Source organism: Abrus precatorius, unplaced genomic scaffold (genome assembly GCF_003935025.1).
Source record: "Abrus precatorius isolate BTA unplaced genomic scaffold, Abrus_2018 Scaffold7, whole genome shotgun sequence".
Taxonomy (NCBI): domain Eukaryota; kingdom Viridiplantae; phylum Streptophyta; class Magnoliopsida; order Fabales; family Fabaceae; genus Abrus; species Abrus precatorius.
Genome location: NW_020874417.1, coordinates 13,977,345 through 13,993,035, shown reverse-complemented (window position 1 = coordinate 13,993,035; position 15,691 = coordinate 13,977,345). Strand labels below are relative to the sequence as shown.

The window sequence follows — 15,691 nt, the reverse complement described above, 5'->3', positions numbered from 1 at the left end:
GGAAGAGGCTGAATTGGAGGCAGCAAATTGCGCTCATGAGAGTTTGCTCTAATGCTTCACTTGGCGACCAAGTAGGTATTCTAATTACTACAAGTTGTGATTGTGTTTTAGAACTTTGTGGGTGAAATTAAAATTCTATTTGTACACTTAAGTTGTTGGAATTGTATGCTGAATTTGGGTACTTGCAAAGGAGAAAATTAAAGTTTGTTGATTGCAAATTACCTAGTTCTTTGTGGCTGTCTTGCTGGAAAAAAAATTAAATTAAAAAAAAATGAAATTGTCTTTAAAAAAAGTAGAAAAAAAAAGGAGAGTGTTTGAGTTTGTTGTTTGAGACTTAAATTCAAGTGTGAAGCGATTGTTTGGTGGCTTGTAGTGTGGCTGAAACTTACAATTGACTTTGAAAGTGTGGTTTGCTGAATTTTAGAAGAGTTAAAGCTTGTGCTTAAGCTTTTGAAGTGTAGGACCTATAAGGAACTAAGTCACTCAAATTCTTAGTTATCTCGTGCCTTTATTTTTAATCCCTTCCCTTTGTTTGTGTTGTTCTTTCTTGTCTCAATTTTGTCCAAATAATTCCTTGCGTGCTTGTCTTTTTTTTGTGTTTGTTAGGTAGTAGAATTGTTCTTTACTACTTCTTTGTATGGTGCCATAATCTGAATTTAGAGCCTTTCTTGATAGTCACTTGTCTTTTACTTCTTGGTAATTGATTAGAGAAGCTTGTAAGAACCTTAGGCTAGAGGAAGAGTGGAAAAAGGCAAGAGAGATACATTTGCTTAAAAGCCTCTTGTGTGAAACACTTAGAGTGAAACACTTTAGTGAGGATCTTATTTTATCATAAAATTAGAAGTATGGCTGAAAGAGAGGAATCACCTCCTAGAGAACATAGGTTGCTATTATATGCGTTAACTCAAAGGATGAATCAGATAATGAGGGAGCATACTGAAGAGATTTATGAGAGGCTTGATAATATAGAAAATCAAAACCAAAATAGAGAGGAAGAACAAAATGGAGATAGAAGAAGGGATGAGAGACAAGAAAGGAGAAGAAGGAGAGAAAATGAAGAGGAACCTAGGGTGGACAGAAATGAGGGATTTAGAGTGAATATGCCACCTTTTAGGGGAAAGAGTGATCCTGAAGCCTATATGGAGTGGGAGTTGAAAGTTGAACAAATCTTTTCATGCCATACCCTAAGTGATGAGAGAAAGATTAAGTTAGCCACCTTAGAATTCACTGATTATGCTTTAGTATGGTGGGATCAATTCCAAAAGGAAAGAAGGAGGTATAGAGAGCCTATGTTGGAGACTTGGGAAGAGCTGAAAAGAGTTTTGAGGAAGAGGTATGTGCCATCCCATTACCATAGAGAGTTGCATAATAGGCTGCAAAGGCTTACCCAAGGTAGTAGGAGTGTGGATGAATATCATAAGGAGTTAGAAATAGCTATGATTTGAGCCAATGTTGAGGAGGAAAGATAGGTTACCATGGCTAGGTTTCTTGATGGGCTGAATGGAGACATAAGGGATGTTGTTGAGCTTCAAAATTATGTAAAGATGGAAGACCTAGTTCACCATGCCATGAAAGTGGAACAATAATTAAAAAGAAAAAGTGTGAGAAAAAGTTCCTCTAATTTTGATAATTCTAGGTGGAAGGAGAGGTTTAAGAAGGAGGGAACTTCATCTTCTAGGGTACCTATGGCAGCACCACAACCTACCTAAAACAAAGGTAAAGAAGTGGATAACAAGTCTCGATCTAGAGATATAAAGTGTTTTAAGTGTTTGGGTAGAGGACACATAGCTTCTGAGTGTCCAACTAAGAAGGTTATGATGTTAAAAGATAATGGAGAGATTATTAGTGAGAGTTCTGAATCAGAACCATCTAGTGGAGAAGAGAGTCAAGAAGTAGAGGAGATTCCTGAAGGAGACTTATTCATTGTGAGAAGGATGTTAGGAGGGATAGCCAAGGAAGATGAAGGAAGCCAAAGAGAAAACATATTCCATACTAGGTGCCTTATCCAAGGGAAGTTGTGCTCATTGATCATAGATGGCGGGAATTGCACCAATGTTGTTAGCACTAGGTTGGTCACAAAAATGAATTTGGATACAAAACCCCATCCTAGGCCATACAAGTTGCAATGGTTAAGTGTAGAAGGAGAATTGAAGGTGGATAAGCAAGTGGAGATTGAATTTTCTATTGAGAAATATAAGGATCAAGTTCTATGTGATGTTGTTCCAATAGAAGCTAGTCATTTGCTTCTTGGAAGACCATGGCAATTTGATAGAAAAGCTCACCATGATGGTCACACAAATAAATACACTTTCCACCATGATAACCGCAAGGTTACTCTTGTTCCACTGTCTCCAAAAGAGGTTTGTGATGATCAAAATATCATGAAAGAAAAAAGAGAGCAAGAGAGAAAAGAAAAGAAAGAAATAGAAAAAAGAGAGCAAAAATAAAGAGAGAGGTCAAGAGCTTAAAAATAAAGAGAAAGAAAGGAAAAATATTTTGTTTGTAAAGAGTGGTGACGTGAGAAGAGCTCTAATAGCAAGAAAGTCTATGTATATACTTTATAATAAAGAGATTGCTACATTTGATTCTGATCTTGAACTTCCTAGTGGAGTTAAATCTATTTTGCAGGAGTTAAAGATATTTTTCCAGGAGAAATACCATCGGGACTACCACCTTTGAGAGGTATTGAGCACCAGATTGATTTGATCCCAGGAGCTGTGTTACCTAACAGACCAGCATATAGGAGTAATCCCCAAGACACCTAAGAAATTCAAAAGCAAGTTTCTGACTTGATGAACAAAGGTTGGGTTGTGGAGAGTTTGAGCCCTTGTGCTGTTCCTGTTATTTTAGTGCCCAAAAAGGATGGAAGTTGGAGGATGTTTTCTGACTGTAGAGCAATTAACAACATCACTATCAAGTATAGACATCCCATTCCCAGGTTAGATGATCTTCTTGATGAGTTGTATGGATCTTGTTATTTCTCTAAAATTGATTTGAAAAGTGGATATAATCAGATTAGGATTAGAGAAGGTGATGAGTGGAAAACAACCTTTAAAACCAAATATGGCTTGTATGAGTGGAAAGTGATGCCATTTGGTTTGACAAATGCCCTTAGTACTTTCATGAGATTGATGAACCATGTTTTGAGAGAGTTTCTAGGAAAATTTGTGGTTGTCTACTTTGATGATATTCTTGTACATAGCAAAAATTTGGATAAGCATTTGCATCATTTGAAATCTGTTTTGCATGTACTTAGAAAAGAAAAATTGTATGCTAATTTGGAAAAGTGCACATTTTGTAAGGACCATGTTGTTTTCTTAGGATTTGTGGTTAATTCTAGTGGAGTGCATGTAGATAAAGAGAAAATAAAAGCAATTCAAGAATGGCCAACTCCTAAGAGTGTGAGAGAGGTAAGAAGTTTCCATGGGCTTGCTAGTTTTTATAAGAGGTTTGTAAAGGATTTTAGTACCATTGCTGCCCCTCTAAATGAACTAGTTAAGAAGCATGTAGAATTTAAATGGGGAGAGAAATAAGAGAAAGCATTTGCTGTCCTAAAAGAAAAATAAATGCATGCACCCATACTTTCATTGCCTAATTTTGCCAAATCCTTTGAACTTGAATGTGATGCCTCTGGAGTAGGGATAGGAGCTGTTCTAATGCAAGAAGGACACCCAATTGCATATTTTAGTGAGAAATTGAGTGGGGCTGCCCTTAATTACCCTACATATGATAAGGAACTGTATGCATTAATTCGGGCTTTGCAAACTTGGCAACATTATCTTCTGCCTAAAGAATTTGTCATTCATAGTGACCATGAATCTTTGAAGTATTTGAAAGGGCAGGGTAAACTAAACAAAAGACATGCTAATTGGGTGGAATTTCTTGAACAATTTCCCTATACAATCAAGCACAAGAAAGGTAAGTCCAATGTGGTTGCTGATGCATTGTCGCGAAGGTATGTTTTGTTTTCTATCCTTGAAACTAAATTCATTGGATTTGATCATATAAAAGACTTGTATGAGAATGATGCTGATTTTTCTCATATTTTTCATTCATGTTCACACACTGCTCATGATGGCTATTTTAAGCATGATGGTTACTTAATCAAGGGTAAGACACTTTGTGTGCCTAAAAGTTCACTAGGGACATGCTTGTAAAAGAGGCACATGAAGGGGGTTTAATGGGACACTTTGGTGTTCAAAAGACTTTGGACATTTTGCATGAGCATTTTTATTGGCCACATATGAAGCATGATGTCCATAAGTTGTGTGAAAAGTGTCTAATATGTAAGAAAGCTAAATCTAGAGTCCTGCTGCATGGTTTGTATACTCCTTTGCTATTCCTGATTATCCTTGGATTGATATTTCTATGGATTTTGTTCTAGGTTTGCCTCGGTCCAAGGGAGGAAAGGACTCAATATTTGTGGTTGTTGACAGGTTTTCTAAGATGGCTCACTTCATACCTTGCAAGAAAGTAGATGATGCATGTCACGTGGCTGATCTATTCTTCAAGGAAGTGGTAAGACTTCATGGGTTACCAAGAAGCATTGTAAGTGATAGAGACTCTAAGTTCCTAAGTCATTTTTGGAGAACTTTATGGGGTAAGATTGGTACTAAATTGTTGTTTTCTACTACTTGTCATCTCCAAACAGATGGGCAAACTGAGATTGTTAATAGGACTTTGTCTACTCTCCTTAGGGCTATTATAAAGAAAAATATTAAGTCATGGGAGGAGTGCTTACCTCATGTAGAGTTTGCATATAATAAGGCTGTTCATAGCACTACAAATTGCTCTCCATTTGAAATTGTTTATGGTTTTAATTCTTTGACACCTTTGGATTTGTTATCTTTGCCTAATATTTCTCATTTGAAGGATAAATCTGGACAAGAAAAAGCTGAGTATATCAAGAAATTGCATGAAAAGGTCATGACTCAAATTGAGAAGAAAATGGAAGGGTATGTCAAACATGCTAACAAAGGAAGGAGAAGGGTAACATTTGAACCAAGTGATTGGGTATGGGTACACTTTAGAAAGGAAAGATTTCCATCACAGAGAAAATCAAAGTTGATGCCTAGAGGAGATGGACCCTTCCAAGTGCTGGCCAAAATCAACGATAATGCTTACAAAGTTGACCTACCAGGTGAGTATGGTGTGAGTGCTACCTTTAATGTGGCTGACTTGTCTTTGTTTGATGCAGGTAATGAAGAATTAACAGATTTGAGGACAAATGCTTCTAAAGAAGGAGGGAATGATGTGTACATAAGGAGTGAAGCCCAGGCCCAAACCCAAGTCCAAGACCAACCGCAGGCCCAAGCAGTCCAAGATCCATTACAAGGCTTAGGAGGGCCCATGACAAGAGCTAGATCAAGGAAGGCCCAAGAAGCTCTACAACACATTTTGAGCACCATGCTAGAAGCCCAACCCCAATGTGAGGCCCAACACCTAGATGAAGTCCAACACTTGAATTCTAAAGTGTACACATGCATATTTACAATGATGGAAGAGTCCAAAGTTTCAATCTAAATTTTGAAGACTTTTTATTCATTTTGGAAGACTTTTTATTTATTTTGCTACTTTGTGTAAAAAAACATATTATTATGCTTTATTGTCTATTATAGGATTTGAACCCTTGCACCTTAGGATGTAATATGCTCGCTTCACCACTAGAACATATACATAATGTTTGTGCTAAAAGGATTAGTTTTTGTTTTTATATGTCGAGTCCATGTGGACAAACTCCAAAACTGAATTGTACTAAAACACTTGGAAATCATTTTGAGGATATACATGATTGAAATCAGATTATAGTGAGAATTATTCTCTGCTAGGGTTCTTCCTTGCAACCTCCGATCTTATCAAGAATTCATCCGTTCTTGTGGCGATCTTGTTGGCTTATCAGACATCGTTGTTTGTGGCACCTTCCCTATCATATTTCCTTCCTTTTATTCTCTTTACAAGGTATGAATTTCAATTTTTTTTCCCAATTCTGAATTTTAAGGTTCATAGCATTCTCTTCCAAACAAACCCCAAATTAAGCCCAGAATAACTTTTATCCATATCTTGTGTTATACAAATCCAAATTAAGTGATTCTTGAGTCAAAATTAAGGTTCACAACGTGAATATTCCTCTCATTTTTTAATCACTCATTTTTGAGTTTTGTAGCTCGAGATACGTCCTAGTCCTAATAGGTCTGAAATTCAAGAGGCTTAGGGAAATCCTCATCATCACATCTCAAGGAGTTGGTGCATGCGAGACATTCCATTAGAAGCAATAAATGCACGAGGTGGAAAAAGAAGCAACAATTTAATGTTCCCACACGTTTTCCATAATTAATCATTATGGTGAAATGAACTGAGTGGTGGGTTGGCTTTAGGCAAGAGTGAGTAATTAAGGTAGGTTGGCAGCTAAGGTTTATTTGTGGAGGGAATAAGTTCAAACTCTTCGTATTCCATGCATTTGAAGGGTCACATCCTTTGAGTTGCTGGTGAAAGGGTGGTGCTTCCATTATGGCTGTGCAAGTGCAAGAGTCTCCACAAGAAATGACAATTACAACAAATAAATGGAAGGGAATATGAATTTAATGTTGGGCACGGTTTAAGGGAAGTAAATGCTCCAGGTGCAACGTTTTATGTTGATTGGCTCGCCCATTTAATGCAGGCCGCAGTTTAGGTTATTTGAGGGGGGAATGGGGCAGGTGTCTCTTCATTTCCCCATGGTATCAATGCAGGTGGGAGGCAAATTGAATGTGCTGATTTAAGGTGAAGAGTCAGCCCCAATTAAATACATGGGAGGACGAAAATTTGCATTTAATGAGAAGAATAAGGGCTTTATTTTGGCTGCATCATCAATGAGGGAATTCAGATAATTGTCATGTACAGCATGACGGTTTGGGGAGGGGGGCAAAAGGTTAATGATTTCAATGCAACATTATTGAGTCATAAATGACATTTTAGGAATACGAAAGGTGTGTTTAAAAAGGAAGGAGTAAGGGTTTAAATTCTGGTGATTAGGGTTTCTCTCTCTCTTCTAAACACATAAATTTTTGGCTACCCACTTAGGAAGGAGAATTCGAACAATTGCCATATGTGGCGGCTTAGGTTGGGGCGGCTACAATTAATTTAGGTAACTAGGGAATTTGAATTTGTATTAAGTGCAATCATTTTGGGTTAGGATCTAGGCCATTAAAACCGATTCTCTCTCCCTCTTTCCCAAGCATTGAATGAGATTTCGGTTACCATGCTTAAAAGGAGAAGGATTTGAATGAGAAATGTGTCTCTTGGGTCCCCCTTAGTTGCACGTGAAACATAGGGCAAAAAATGGTGATTTTCCATTAAATAACAATTTTAGTGTGCATGGTGCTAGGGAAAAATGAAAAGGCTCATGTATATACATATATTAACTAGGGTCAAGTGGATATTTAAGGCAAGAGAGAGAATTATTAATAACGGCTAGGGAATGCAAAAGTCACACGAATAATTTACTTTAAATCAATAAATAAAATAAAATAACAATGCCACATAAACAAATAAAATGAATTAGGAGGATAGCATTAGCAATAATAATAATAATAATACTAATCAAGTGATCAATAAAGCGGGGCCTACCCATCCGAATCAACGGTCAACTTTATCCCAACATTGGTCTCACTATCCTAGGGTTGCTCAAGGTAATCCACCACATGATTATTAGAACACATGAATAAAAAAATGCATCAGACACTATCACATCACCATATAAAAATGTCGTGCAGCAAGAACTCAAACACATCAAACAATCACTACTGAAAAAATTTCTTTGCTAAAATCAATTGTTAATGAAAAGTATTTAATTGCCACGAGAAATAATTTAGAGTAAAAAGAAACGCTAACTAACTTGGATAATTCAAAACGTGTAGACTAAAATTGGGGATGTTACATACTATATTAAATTTAATTAATAAAATTAAACAAATGCAAAATTTAAGTTTAATTTAATTTTATAATATAATTATATTTGATATTATTTTTATGATAAAATTTTAATATATTGAATAAATATTTTTTATTTTTAAAAGTATTTTTTAATTTTAAATATAATTTTTAATTCATTTATATAAAATAATTTAAAAAATATTATAAAAATGATTTAATAGTTATTACTTACTTTATAAAATAAGTGAGCTAGCTCACTCCTTACCTTGACCTTAGCCTATTATTTTTTTTATTTTAAGGCTTAGGGCTGATGTAAACCCATTAACTATAGGGCTTAAAAAAAAAAGGCTATATAAAGGGCTAATAGGATAGGGCTTAAGGCTTTAGCCCATTTTGACAGCTCTAAGTTCAACACTCCCCTGGTGGTTAACCGAAATATGCATCATTGACTTTGGTAGTTGGGCTCATTCAATGAACTTCTCTCAACAAAGCAATATAACCTTTTTTAGTAGGTTAGTTCTACGTGTGTGAACATAAAGACATTTCTTGTTTTCTTGGGATATAATATTTAAATATAAATATTCAAGACAATCTCCATGTGACTTAAATAACAAGAATGCCTTTAATGCAACATAACTTATTATATGATAATTTATTTTATATGATTGGTCTTTTTGTCCACATATTTAATTGAATTCAAGGCATAAATGCGCCATCCTTTTATATCCAATTGTATTTCTTGATACACAAGCAAACTATTTGAAATTAAATATCTCATATTTACCATCTATAAGCCTGACCATGCTTTCTAAAGTCTCACTATCATCTGGAATATAGATATTTTCTCTTATTACATAAGAGAAACAAATCTCATATACATTGTGATGATGTTATGACTCAAAAACATGTTAAAATAGAATAACAAACTTGCTATTAGAAACTGTTAGTGTCCAATTCAGTTAGGACTATTAGTTCCCTTTATAAAGTTGTTTCTAATCTTCTTACAAGTGAGGCATCAGGTAAATTCTTGGTAATAAGTTTTTAATAAACTAGTGAATGAGTTTTGGTTGCTCTCTCCTATGGATGTAGGCCACATTGGCTGAACCATATTAAAGATATGATGCTTTTCTTCTTTTCCCTATCCCTTTATATTTTTCTATATTTTTTGTTTTTTGTTATTGTTTCTGGTTTGATTTGTGAGAACACAAAACATGTAACACCCTCTTCTCATTTTTTCAGTAATTTATGTTTTATTTAATGTTAAATAGTATTAGAATGCATTTAGAAGAGAAATAAAGAATTTTAGAGGAATTTTGATGCAGGAGATCTCGCTCAGGCGAGGTAAATCTCGCCCAGGCAAGATTGAGCGTGCAGAAATACAAAGTTGCAGAGCTATCTCGCTTAAGTGAGATAAGATAAATTTGGCCTAACTTTCACCTCGTCCAGGCGAAAGTGATCTCGCTTAGGCGAGCTGGGGATCTCGCTCAGGCAAGATAAGTCGCTTAGGTGAGGACCCACAGAAAAAATAGCATGCTCTCTGGACACCATCTTGCTCAGGCGAGATGGAGCTTGCTCAAGCGAGTATATCAGAAAATAGTGGACAAGACCACTGTCTGCATATCTTGCTCAGGCGACAGAGTCGTCGCTCAAGCAAGATGTTTTTTGCTCAAGCGAGAACGCTCGTGGCTGAAAGGTATTTAAGAGATTTTCTGCATGGAAATCTCATTTGTTTCTGAACTCACGTCCCTTTCTCAAGTTTCCTCTGAACTCTCTCTTCCTTTTACCATGATAAAAGCCTCAGAAACTCCATTTTACCTTCAAAGTCAAGCTTAAACGTTGAAGCTAAGCGATTCTAAGTAAGTTTCTTTGGATTAAACTTGGTTTTCTTCGATCGTTTTTTCTGTTTTTGTTTCTTATGGATGTCTCTTGGTATTCAGGAGAACCCCTATAGTTGACTCTTGATACTTTTCAATATCTCTTTGTGAGCTCATCTTTGAGGTAAAGCACTGTTATGCGGATATTGTATAAGAATAGATAGTTGACATATCTTTTGTGTGAATAATGGATGAAAAGATGTTTGTTTGATGAGTTAAACTATTTGGTTGTTTAGACTAAGTGGTCAGTACATGTTCATATGTATTATATGATGATTGTTTAATGTGAAATATTATGAAATTTGCTGAATGATTATTATGAGATTTTTGTGTGAAATATGTTCGGGTAAAATGATATTGATCAGAAAGGAGTTAATAGTTATTATTATAACAATAAGTGTATGAGTGGAATGAATTGAAATGGAATGAGTATTGAAGTGCTTTACTAAGCACGATCTTATGAGTGAGAAAAAGAATAACTCTAAGAATGACCTAAGAGTCAGATATGGATCGAACTAATGTGAATAGTTACAGAGATACACTGTGTAACACCCCAAGATTTTACTCTTTCACGTATACACATATATGTTTTATTTTATTGTATTTTGATTCCTTTTTCCTTGTGTTGGTTACTTCTTCTCGGCAATCAACCTTAAACGTGGTTGAAACCACCTATATCAAGATCCATTATGTTAGCACCACATGAGATTTCTTACACAATATTTCATTTTACAAACTCCAAAATTCGATAATGGTCTTACGTGCATGCATCTGATTTACTGTGCAATCAGATTTCATCCTTTCACATAGCCTATATTTTGGTGAGTGATTATAAATTTTTGTGAGTGGAGGATAAGTTGTTGCTTTAGAAGAATCCAAACTGATTTGAAAGGTCACGATTTTAAAGCTCTTAAGTTATTAACCCACGTCATGAAACTAACCTCAAAATATATCTCCTTCCATGTATAAGTGCATAACGTAACCAAAGAACCTCAATTCTCATTCGGTTTCTGCATGGCGTAATTTATGTGTTTTCATGTTTAACCCATACGTGTACTCCACTTACTTCTCCCCATGGTTTGATAAGCATACTCCAGCCATGGCATGCATATGCATTAAGGAAGAAAAACACAACTTTTAAACACAAAATCCTTGCCAAATGAAATGTAGCTCCCTCATTAAATGCAAATATCTCCTACACGTGAAACGTGCCCCTCTCCTCTTACGCTGGCAGCCACCTAAAGCCCTTAGACCTGGCTTGAAATGACCACACACCTGCACATTCCTCTCATAGTAAACACTTAATGGCCTCACTAATCATTATAGAAATGATGCTATAAGAGTGCTTAAAACTTCCAAAAGAATAGTTTCAAAATTTTAAAGTGATGAATAAATTTTTTATTTATATCTAACATTTATTTGGTTTGTATCGCATATATATAAGTTTAAAATACCATTAAAAACATTTCCAAATCATTCATTATAACAAAATTTCCTATATTATTATAAATTCTAAAATTTGATGTTTAAAATTATTTACAAAACTTGGTCAACATAAAATATAATTAGAGTAAAGTATTACAATTTCTTAAATTATTCTAGTCCCTAAAGAACACTTTTCCTTCCAATATCACTGGACTATGATCCTAGAATGGATCAATCATCTTTATTCCCTCCTCATTCGCCTTCCTAAAAATAATTAGTAAGGGTGAGTATTTACCGTCTCACTGAATCTCTTATTTGACAGAAAAAAGATACATACATATATATATATATATATATATATATATATATATATATATATATGTATACACACACACACACATATATATATAATACTGAAAATATTATCTAATATACATTGGATAAACAATAACACTCAAATCATACAGATCATTATCACAACAGAGCACACCCACAACAACTAATCAATCATCTTTGCAAATATTTATGACATGTATTTTCACACTAATCTATATGTCATAATACATGTATTATATCACATCAATCACTATGTGACACTATATATGTCATAATCGCACCCGTCAATATATTATAACAATATCAATCGATATGTTACAATGTGTCGCAATCGAGCAGTCACAATGGTACGGCGAAAAATGTTTTTAAGAAAAATCAGTAGAGTCGCCACCAAAGTTTATCAAAGAAAACATGGGAAAAACTTAAAGTTTTGATATTTAAAATCAAAGATGGATTCAGGAGTCATTTACGTGTAAGAAAGGTGTTAGCACCCTACAACGTCCGTTTAAATAACAGTTACCTTAATTGTTTAAATTTATTATAAATTTGAAAAGCATTTATTTAAGCCTTAAAAAATAAATGTTTTTATTTTTTTTTATAGAAAGAAGATTTATTTGTTAAAAATATTATATCGTAGAAAATAAAATAAAAATTTAAATTTTGTTTTGACTCGAGGAATATGATTCCGCTTCTACGTATTCCCGGGTGTAATGAAGAACTCAAAATCACGTAGTTCTATAAATATTATGAAATTTGATTGATTAAAATTAATTTTAGTAAAAGAAATTTTATTTCTAGATTAAAATTATTTTTATAAAATTATAACATTTACGATATCAGATAACGCAGTTATACAAGTATCCTATGAAAAATAATACAGAAAGTTAAGGAGGATCACCCAACTATATTACAAATCAATTAAAAAATATTTTTGTATTTATGAAATACTTAAATATTTGAATTATAATTTATGTTGAAAGAGAGTTTAAGATAGTGTAAGCTATACATAAATCTTTTATAAATTATTGGACAATTGAATGAAATGTAAAATACACATCGATGTTGTAAAAGTTTGTGTAATAAAATTAAGTAATCAAATATTCAGTTATTTAATTTATTAATATTAAAAATATGACTTAAGAAAATTTAAAAGTAAAATAAGATAAGATTATTTTTATTTAATGAAAGGAATAAATATATTTGAGTTGATTAAAAAGATTAAAACTTTGTTTGATAAATTTATATTGCATTAGACTTAAGATAACGTTGGTACACATAGGTCTTAACAATTTATAATGCGTAAAGGTAGAGTCGCTACACACTATCATTATAAATTGCTGCTTTAACAAAATAATTTTGATTTAAATTGATTGATTAGTAAATTAATAATTAGAGGGGAATGTATCTTGATTAAATATAAAAGTAATGATTTAATTAATTAAAGACAACATATGATAAATTAATATTACATAAAGCCCGGTAACGTAGGTACATGTAGACTTTATCAATTTATACTACATGATAATAGAGAAGCTATATATCAGTATCATAAATTCATGAGATTATATATTTTTTATTATGTTATATGATTTAAAAGAAACTATATTTATCCCAAGAGTCTAAATTAAATCATATCTATATCACACAAGCATAAAACAATAATAAGGATGAAAAGATAAAATAACAGCAATTGTAACATGGTAATTGAATGATTAAATAAAATGAAAGAACTAGATTTCAAACTAGTTATAATGAGACTTCTAATTTTTGAACATAATTCTACACACCTTATCATTAACACACACACACACACACACACACACACACACACACACATATATATATATATATATATATATATATATATATATATATGTTTCTCCTGATCATTAACAAATATGTTTTTATGGAACTAAATGAGGGTGATGTGCCAAATTATTATTTTATGATGTCACGTCTTCTCTGTTCCTTTTCTCGCATCTCTTTCCGTTCAGGTTCTATCTGCTCCTCCTTCTCTCCAACCAAAAACACATTCTTTAATGATCAGGAGAAACAGTCTCCTGAAATCACACCAAAACATAACCTCTTCGATGAAGAAGTTCGCTTTGAAGAGATCAACCAAAGTATGAATGACTGGACCATCCCAGAAATCCCTTAGGATACATTATATGTTCCTGAAGAACACTCCAAGAAAAACAGTTTTGATTATATTATTAAGACTGTTGAAAACAATATTCCTTTAGGGAAAGATTTAGGAGAAGAATTTCATCTCCTATCCAAATCTTCCATCAATGAGCACAAGTGTAAATACAAGTACCTCCACATAGGATGTGTCCAAGTTGCCATAAAACCTCTCATAGACATAGGTATAGATGCTGCTATACTAATGTGTCTTAGAGATGCTCGCCATAATGACTTTAACAACTCCCTTATAGGTACTGTTGAAACCAGTCTTGGCCAAGGTTCTATTTATTTTAATTGTTTTCTAAACAAAACAGTGAGTCTTTTAGATGAGCATATCCTTGACTCTCTGTTTCTTAATATATGCTTTCATGGTTTAAACATGAAAGAGGGATCTATTTCCGCCGCATTAATTTATAGGATCCAATACAAAGCCATGAACTCTTATGCTTCTAGAGTCCTTCTCAAACCTCAAAGAGGGGAGACTACTTTGTTTATCACTGATATGACAAAGGCTAATGTGTCTCTTCCAAGAATTATCAAGTGGGATGAAGTTTCCCTTCCTGAAAAGTGGGTTTTGGATAAAGCTTCGCCTTGTGTCCCTAGGCCTGCTCCTCAAATTGAAAATATTTCTCAGGACAACTCTGGAAAAGTTGAAATAACCTTTGATAGGAGAAATTCCTTCTCTTCCAGAGTAGATGCTTATAGCAGTCGTAATAGTTTTGCTTCTGCTAGGAGGTCATTCTCTTACAGATCTCAAGCTTTTAGATCTGAAATCCCTAAATCTATTAATCATGATCCGGCCATAAATCTACAAGGTTTAGATACCTCTTCTAGAATCCCTAGAAATGTCTATCAAAGCTTTGAAAAAGAAGAAGAAAACCAGAGTATCCAATCTCTAACTTACTCTTCCCTTAATGAGTCTTATGATGTTATCTCATAAATTCATTATAGATAAAGAAACCCTTAGGAAAGATTTCTACTCTGAGGATTGGAAACCTCAAAGAGAGTGGTTCTTTCAAAATTATAAGGGAAAAAATAGGTACGATATCCAAGAGGAATTCTATCAATTTCTCAAGAAAGTCAAACAAAACATCCCATTCTTTGATTGGTATCATGCTTATACCATTCATAATAATATTGATTATCCCTGGCAAGAGGACGTTATTAGTACTTCCTCTGCTAATATTATATCTTGGCAAATCAAAGATGGACAAATTGTTCAAAGTGAACTGCCACCCACAACTCAATACTAGTTACCAAACTTGAAAGATAAAAGCGGTAACCATGTTACTGCTACTCCTTTCAAAACTAAAATTTCTAACGAAACCATCACTCCCAATGATATTCAAGGCCTTATGGAACAGGCCAATTATACCAACAAATACCTCCAGGTTTTAGGAGAAAAAATCTCTATTAATCCTGTTAAACCTAAAGTAGAGGATATAACTTCCTCTTCTTCCCAGCCTCAATTAGAAAAACCTCTGTTCAAGCCGTTTAAGATTAGCGCCAAAGCCAAACAGAAAATCTTTGAGCTTAGACAAAAAGAAAAGGCCAAAGCCATAGATGACAACCAAAATGAGCTACTTAGCAAAATCACTAGTTTGCTCACGACTTTCCCAGATACTCCTCAAGCCTCGAAGAATCTAGCGCCAAACCTAGGACTAGATCCCTTGCCAAAACAGTTAATGCCATCTCTAAAACTGATTTAGAACAAAATTCTGAAACAAATTCTGTTTTAGCCATCAATCCAGTAAATAACTGGAAAAATTCCTCCAAACTCTATTATAATAGAGCCACTGCTCCTGATCTTATATTAGAAGATAAACAGGATTTTATCCAAATTTTTAATTCTAATGATATTTATATTTGGAATATTGATGGACTATCTGAATATAATATCAATGCCAAACTCTAAAATATGTCTGTTGTCACTATGGGCTATTTTACTAATCAAAATATGC

The 15,691-nt window shown here is 33.8% G+C and overlaps 1 pseudogene; it reads left to right on the top strand.

Annotated features, from left to right (window-relative positions):
* The first annotated feature begins 845 nt into the window (after positions 1 to 845).
* LOC113871512 lies at positions 846 to 15,439 on the top strand (annotated as a pseudogene).
* Positions 15,440 to 15,691: the final 252 nt, after the last annotated feature.